Below are 8952 nucleotides of genomic sequence, written 5' to 3'. Positions count from 1 at the left end.
TTTCTTTGTACTATATGATAAAGTAAAACTCATCAATTAGAAATAAAAATGTGTCTGATTTGTTTTTTCATCAGAATACATCACTCAAAGGAATACATATTTACAGGAAAGAAATACAAATATCATTTTGATAGGTTATATTTACTATATTTTGTTTTATGCAAAATAAAAACATACAAAATACTTAGGCTTCATACAAACAAAATATTTGCTAAATCTTTGATAAAAAGTTAATTATCACAGGAAAAAACTGAATTTAAGATGTCTAGGTGAATCAAATAAAATATTAAAATAAAACTATAGCTTATAATGCTTAGTACATTTTTCTGAATTTCACTTCAAAGATTAAGCATGCAGTTGTTTCTGTTAATGGTGGTTTTGTAGATGACCTTACTCAAGATCTCTGATCTGGCAAGGAGTTTATTTCAAAAGAATGACAGCAATTTAACACATTAAATAAGTGGTTCACATAGTTGAAACAAAAGACATAGTGAACATTGTTAATATATACTTTATATACTTTATACTTGTATAATATGTACTTTATACTTGCCAAAGTATAAAATATAAATATATACTTCATACTTGCCAAAACTGTATGCATTTTTGGTAAAAAACAAAAAACTGGTATAATTTCTAAAGAAATAACATGCCAAAGAAGTCTTTATATTTTTAATTCTTTTTTCATATAATTATGTGGCATTTAAAAATTTTTTTTCTTGTAATGGTCTAATCTCTGATATTAAAATTAATCAGTTCAAGGACTTAAAGGTTTTTTAAGAACAAAAATGAAAACAAAGTAACAAAAAGCAAAATATTTTGTTTTCTTCAAAGACATCTTTTTAGTAGGTGTCATCAGGAAGAAAGTAATTCTCCTCTACTCTTCCGGTGAAACTGTGACCCGTGGAGTTAACAGAAGGTGATAACTAATAGAAATTCTTGAACTTGTCTTATAGAATAAGAGACAAGGCATCAGCTTGTTAAAATCCATTTGCTTCTTAATAGCCTTCATTGATTAATTTCACATTAGTATTTTTTCCCGTTCTTTTTTTTTTTTCCCCTCTCTTTAATTGTATAACTTAGTTTCACACTGCCAGAAACTTGGAGTCAGCTCTTACTTGCTGAAAGCTGGCTGGGGTCTGGTTTGGACCTACAGTCCTAAACCTGGACCTTTATCAGTTCAGTTCACTTCAGTTGCTCACCCTTATCTGACTCTTTGGGACCCCATGGGCTGAAGCAAGCCCAGCTTCCCTGTCCATCACCAACTCCCAGATCTTACTCAAACTCATGACCACACAGTGAGAGATGCCATCCAACAACTTCATCCTCTGTTGTCCCCTTTTCCTCCCGCCTTCAATCTTGCCCATTATCAGGGTCTCCTCCAGTGAGTCAGTTCTTCGCATCAGGTGGCCAAAGTATTGGAGCTTCAGCTTCAGCATTAGTCCTTCCAATGAATATTCAGGACTGATTTCCTTTAGGATTAACTGGTTTGATCTCTTTGCAGTCCAAGGGAATCTCAAGAGTCTTCTCCAACACCATGGTCCAAAAGCATCAATTCTTCAGCGCTCAGCTTTCTTTAAAGTCCAACTCTCACATCCATACATGACCACTGGAAAAACCATAGCCTTGACTAGATGGACCTTTCTTGGCAAAGTAATGTCTCTGCTTTTTAATATGCTGACTGGTGGGTAATAGTCTTTCTTCCAAGGAGCAAGTGTCTTTTAATTTCATGGCTGCAGTCACCATCTGTAGTGATTCTGGAGCCCAGAAAGAGAAAGTCTGTCACTGTTTCCATTGTTTTCCCATCTATTTGTCATGAAGTGATGGAACCAGATGCCATGATCTTCATTTTCTGAATGTTGAGTTTTAAGCCAATTTTTTCACTCTCCTCTTTCACTTTCACCAAGATACTCTTTAGTTCTTCTTCACTTACTGCCATAAGGGTGATTAAATCTGCATATCTGAGATTATTGCTATTTCTCCCGGCAATCTAGATTACAGCTTGTGTTTCATCCAGTCCGGCATTTCTCATGATGTACTCTTCATATAAGTTAAATAAGCAGGGCGACAATAGACAGCCTTGACATATTCCTTTCCCGATTTGGAACCAGTCTGTTGTTCCATGTCCACCTCTAACTGTTGTTTCTTGACCTGCATACAGATTTCTCAGGAGGCAGGTCAGGTGGTCTGGTATTCCCATCTCTTAAGAATTTTCCACGTTTTTTTTTTTTTTCTTTTTTTTGTGATCCACGTAGTGAAAGGCTTTGGTGTAGTCAATAAGGCAGAAGTAGATGTTTTTTTGGAACTCTTACTTTTTCGATGATCTGTCGGATGTTGGCAATTTGATCTCTGGTTCCTCTGCCTTTTCTAAATCTAGCTTGAACATCTGGACGTTCACAGTTCACATGCTGTTGAAGCCTGTCTTGGAGACTTTTGAGCATTACTTTGATAGGGTGTGAGTTGACTGCAATTGTGTGGTAGTTAAGACATTAATTGGCCTTGCCTTTCTTTGGGATTGGAATGAAAACTGACCTTGTCCAGTCCTGTGGCCACTGCTGAGTTTTCTAAATTTGCTGGCATATTGAGTACAGTACTTTCACAGCATCATCTTTTAGTATTTGAAATAGCTCAGCTGGAATTCCATCACCACCATTAGCTTTGTTCATAGTGATGCTTCCTAAAGTCCACTTGACTTCACATTCCAGGATGTCTGGCTCTAGGTGAGTGATCACACCATTGTGGTTATGTGGGTCATGAAGATTTTATTGTATAATTCTTCTGTGTATTCTTGCCACCTCTTCTTAATATCTTCTGCTTCTGTTAGGTCCATACCATTTCTGTCCTTTATTGTGCCCATCTTTGCATGAAATGTTCCCTTGGCATCTCTAATTTTCTTGAAAAGATCTCTAGTCCTTCCTATTCTATTGTTTTCCTCTATTTCTTTGCATTGATCACTGAAGAAGTCTTTCTTATTTCTCCTTGCTATTCCTTGGAACTTTACATTCAAATGGGTTTATCTTTCCTTTTCTCCTTTGCCTTTAGCTTCTTTTTTTTTTTTCATGGCTATTTGTAAGTCCTCCTCAAAAAACCATTTTGCCTTTTTGCATTTCTTTTTCAGCAGATGGTTTTGATCACTGCCTCCTATACGATGCCATGAATCTCTGTCCATAGTTCTTCAGGCACTCTGTCTATCAGTTCTAATCCCTTGAATCTATTTGTTACTTCCACTGTATAATCATAAGGGATTTGATTTAGGTCATATCTGAATGGCCTAGTGGCTTTCCCTGCTTGCTTCAACTTTATTCTGAATTTGGCAATAAGGAGTTCATGATCTGAACCACAGTCAGCTCCTAGTCTTGTTTTTGCTGACTGTATAGAGCTTCTCCATCTTTGGTTGCAAAGAATATAATCAATCTGAAAATGGTATTGACCATCTGGTGATGTCCATGTGTAGAGTCTTCTCTTGTGTTGTTGGAAGAGGGTGTTTGCTATGAGCAGTGCATTCTCTTGGCACTACTCTGTAAGCCTTTGCCCTGCTTCATTTTGTACTCCAAGGACAAATTTGTCCATTACTCCAGATATCTCTTCACTTCCTTCTTTGCATTCCAGTCCCCTCTAACGAAAATGACATCTTTTTTGTGTGTTAGTTCTGGAAGGTCTTGTTATTCTTCATAGAGGCATTCAACTTCAGCTTCTTCAGCATTACTGGTCGGGGCATAGACTTGGATTACCACAATATTGTATGGCTTGCCTTGGAAATGAACAGAGATCAATCATTCTGTCGTTTTTGAGATTGCATCCCAGTACTCATTTCGGACTCTTTTGTTTACTATAAACACTACTCAATTTCTTCTAAGGGATTCTTTCCCACAGGAGTTATTATACTGGCCATCTGAGTTAAGTTCATCCATTCCAGTCCATTGATTTCACTGATTCCTAAAATGTCGACATTCACTCTTGCCATCTCCTATTTGACCACTTCTAATTTACCTTGATTCATGGACCTAACATTCCAAGTTCCTATGCAGTATTGCTCTTTACAGATTGGACTTTACTTCCATCACCAGTCATGTCCACAACTGGGTATTGTTTTAGCTTTAGCTCTGTCTCTTCATTCTTTCTGAGTTATTTCTCCACTGATCTCCAGTGGCATATTTGGCTCCTACGGACCAGGGGAGTTCATCTTTCATTGTCCTATTGTTTTGGCTTTTCACACTGTTCATGGGGTTCTCAAGGCAAGAATACTGAAGTGGTTTGCCATTCCCTTCTCCAGTGGACCACATTTTGTCAGAACTCTTCACTATGACCTGTCCATCTTGGGTACCCCTCCATGGCATGGCTTAGTTTCATTGAGTTACACAGGGCTGTGGTCCATGTGATCAGTTTGGTTAGTTTTCTATGATTGTGGTTTTCATTCTACCTGCCCTCTGATGGAGAAGGATAAGAGGCTTATGGAATCTTCCTGATGGGAGAGACTGATTGAGAGGGAAACTGGGTCTTGTTCTGATTGGCGGGTCCATGCTCAGTAAATCTTTAATCCAATTTTCTGTTGATAGGTGAGGCTTTGTCCCTCTCTGTTGTTTGACCTGAGGCCAAACTATGGTGGAGGTAATGAAGATAATGGTGACCTCCTTCAAAAGGTCCCATGCAGACACTCCTGCACTCAGTGCCCCCAGACCTGCAGCAGGCCACTGTCGACCCACACCTCCGCCAGAGTCTCCTGGACACTCATGGGCAAGTCTGGGTCAGTCTCTTTTGTGATCACTGCTCCTTTTTTCTGGGTCCTGGAGTACATAAGGTTCTGTTTGTGCCTTCCAAGAGTCTGTTTCCCCAGTCCTGTGTCAGTTCTGGTGGAGTTAATGGCAACCTCCTCAAAAAGGACTTATGGCATACCCAGGTCTGATGCACCCAGAGTCTGTTCCCCTGTGGCAGGCCACTGGTGACCCGTACCTTCACAGAAGACACTCAAACACAGTTCTGGCTCAGTCTCTGTGGAGTCTCTGGGTCCTGGTGCACACAAGATTTGTTGGAGCACTCTGAGCATCTCTGGAAGGTAAGGAGTTTGATTCTAAATGTGATTTTGCCCCTCCTACTGTGTTGCTGGAACTTGTCCTTTGACCTTGGAAGTGGGACCTTGTATAGATGACCATAAATAGCATTTTGACTCCAAGAGCTGGAAAACTCCACCCTCAGATAATGCTAAGAGAATTCATTCTGAAAATGCAGAGGCATAGAACTGAGATGCATCTGTGTAGAAAACTAATTACCTCACTTTTTGCCTCCCTCCAATCATCTTTTCCACTTAAGACTATCTTGTTTATTCCATAAACATCCAATCTCCCTTGCCTTTGGGGAGGCAGATATAAAAACTGTTCTTCAATTAAAAGTTGTTTAATTTTAACTTTTATTTTACATTGGAGTATAGTTGATTAACTATTGTGTTAGTTTCAGGTGTACAGCAAAGTAATTAGTTATACATATACATGTATCTATTGTTTATCAAATTCTTTTCCAATTTAGATTGTAAAAATTGTTGAGGGTTGTTTTAAGATAGAATACTAGCAAAGATTGTACATCATATACACAACTTTGTAAGGAATTCTGAGGTAAAACATAGTCATTTTTGGTGGCTGTGTGTTTTCTAGACTTAACGGAAAAGTTAATTATGAAGTAAACATAGGATTTGGGCATTAAGGGGAAAGTATGTTCCAGGTAAGCAAAATAGCATGGTGATGGGAAAAAAGAAGCTATACTGAATTGAGAGAAGAGATAAGGGTGTGTTAGGAGTTGAAACAGAATGAATATAAAAAAGAAACAGCTCAAGTTTCAGAGTTTGTATTTGATATGGTAAATAATTTGGCGAAATTAGGTCCTTACATACAAAATGATACAATGATATAAAATGACACAAAAATTGTTGTGACTGTTCAATTATCAGATTTTCTGATGATTGATTTCCTTCATAAATAAAGTACTGAACTTAGAGATAATTTGAAAGCCTTCTTCTTTGGTTTGCATTGAACATTTCTGATATCTATGTGCTAATCTTGTTTTATATAAGTTAATTAGTAAAGTTTCCCATAAAATAAAATAATGTTATGGCATCTAATTCTGTGGAAATCTGGGTTTTCAGCTGTTGCATTTTCACCTTCAGAACAGGACAACAGATCATCAAACAACAGTAATAATAATGAGTTCTGCTAACTGGTTTCTGCCAAGACTTGCTTTATTTCAAAATTCTTCCTGATTACATAGAGTTCTTCACAGGATGAGCCATCTGGCAATTTCTCCAAATGTCTCATTGGGATGATGGCAGAAAATAAGAACAGAGCCAATTCTCAGAGAAAACAAAGGAAGGATGTCTAGATTGCAATGGCAGATTTTACATCAATGCCAAGAATCTCTGCATAGATGCCAGGTAGACTATTACCACTGAAATCTGAGTTAACTGTCATGGGACATCTTACTCTGAGCTTACTAATTGAAATTTGCAAATCACCATCATCTGCAAAATTAAAAAATATTTCAACCATATATTGATTTTCAAAAGAATTTTGATATTAATTATGTACCATTAAATTTTTAGTAAGATCATTTTATGAAATAAATGCATAGGATGACTAATTTTACCAGTCAAATGTGGGTTTAAAAAAGCATATCACTAGGACAATGTATAAATAGACATGAAATATTGATTTTGTTGCAAACAAGAAAGCCACTACTTCATTTATAGATAAATTATCTTAAAAAATTTTGGTAATGAAATTAAAATACGGCTTTAAAAAAGAAGCTCAAAAGAGTATAATGTATATTTCATCCTGATCACATAAAATCCTTATTAATAAGTAAATAGAAATAATATATTTTTCTCCAATTCAAGTGTTGAATTAAGTTTTAGTAGTTATGCTTTATTTTCTTTTTACCAATTCATATTCAAGAATTTTATTCACTCCTCATTCATCAGATGTTTATTAATGTCTACTATTGATAAGTTATTGGGGAAGTACTGGAAATGTAAAGAATAACAAAATAGACTTCAAAAATTGGAATTTTTAGAAACCAATATGGAAGACAGAGAGCTAAATAAATTACATGCAAATATTAGATTCTTTCCATCTGGGATAGAAAATATATTTATATTACAATTTTCTTCATTTCTGATTAGATTTGTCTGTAAGCAGGCAATCGCAACTAGAATTGTTTAAATCTTTGATTTCTTAGCCACTCAGTTTCTTTAAGATACATATTAACACATTCTACCATACCCAAGGCTTCCCTGATAGCTCTGTTGGTAAGAATCTGCCTACAATGCAGGAGACTCCGGTTTGATTCCTGGGTCAGGAAGATCTGTTGGAGAAGGGACAGGCTACTCACTCCAATATTCTTGAGCTTCCCTTGTGGCTCAGCTGGTAAAGAATGTGCCTGCAAGCCAGAGCCCTGGGTTGGGAAGATCTCCTGGAGAAGGGAAAGGCTACCCACTCCAGTATTCTGGCCTGGAGAATTCCATGAATTGTATAGTTCTTGGTGTTAAGAGTGGGATAAAACTGAACGTCTTTCACTTCGGATTTCCTGGTGGCTCAGTTGGTAAATAATCTGCCTGCAATGCAGAAGACCCAGACTCAATCCTCGGGTTGGGAATATCCCCTGGAGAAGGAAATGGCAACCTATCCCACTACTCTCGCCTGAAGAATTCCATAGACAGAGGAGCGGGACAGGCTGAAGTCCATGGAATTGCTGAGTCAGACACAACTGTGCAACTAACTTTCACTTTTTCACTTTCACCATACCCAAAGCTCTTTGAGACTAGCTGTTGTACCATAGAGCTTATGCTCAATTAATGACTTTTTAAGAAATATTAATAAATAAAAATAGCTTTGTTAATATGTTACCTGCTTCTTTTATTAATTATATATATTCCCATTTCATGGTAGCTTTGGGAGAACTAAGAGCAATACTAACTCTGAGCTTCTATACCTAGCTTGCCTATTACTGTCCCAGGTACTTTCCATTTCTCCTCACTGCCATCTTCAGGGAAGAGGGGGAGGGTGCCCTTGTGGTAATAGAAGGCTGTAACAGTTCCACAAATTATACTGATATAAGATAAACCCTGAGAATGTTAGCTATTTGTTATATTTTTTTCACTTTAGAAAAAGTACATGTTTCCAGAATCTCCTCCTTAGATTGACTTTCATGTCTTATTGGTCAGGACTTTGTCATATCAGCCTCCATAATCCTCTCATTTATGGGGTTTACCAAGGTAAACCACTTTACCTAGCAAAGTCAAGTGGGCCTTAGGAAGCATCACTAGGAGCAAAGCTAGTGGAGGTGATGGAATTCCAGCTGAGCTATTTCAAATCCGAAAAGATGATGCTGTGAAAGTACTGCACTCACTATGCCAGAAAATTTGGAAAACTCAGCAGTGGCCACAGGACTAGAAAAGGTCAATTTTCATTCCAATCCCAAAGAAAGGCAATGCCAAAATGTGGTAGTAGTTCAGACTACTGCACGATTGCATTCATCTCACACACCAGCAACGTAGTGCTCAAAATTCTCCAAGCCAGTCTTCAGCAGTATGTGAACCGTGAACTTCCAGATGTTCAAGTCAGAGCATTTAGAAAAGGCAGAGGAACCAGAGATCAAATTGTCAACATTCATTGGATCATTGAAAAAGCAAGGAAGTTCTAGAAAAACATCTACTTCTACTTTATTGACTATGCCAAAGTCTTCGACTGGGTGGATCACAACAAACTGTCGAAAATTCTTCAAGAGATGGGAATACCAGACCACCTTACCAGCCTGATGAGAAATCTGTATGCAGGTCAAGAAGCAACAGTTGGAACTGGACATGGAACAACAGACTGGTTTCAAATCAGGAAAGGAGTACATCAAGGCTGTATATTGTCACCTTGCATATTTAACTTATATGCAGAGTATATCATGCGAAATGGTGGA

This window comes from Giraffa tippelskirchi, chromosome 2, assembly GCF_054371585.1.
Source record: "Giraffa tippelskirchi isolate mGirTip1 chromosome 2, T2T-mGirTip1v1.2.pri, whole genome shotgun sequence".
In the NCBI taxonomy this organism is placed as follows: domain Eukaryota; kingdom Metazoa; phylum Chordata; class Mammalia; order Artiodactyla; family Giraffidae; genus Giraffa; species Giraffa tippelskirchi.
The sequence above is the reverse complement of the archived record's forward strand: the minus strand, read 5'-3'. Positions refer to the sequence as shown.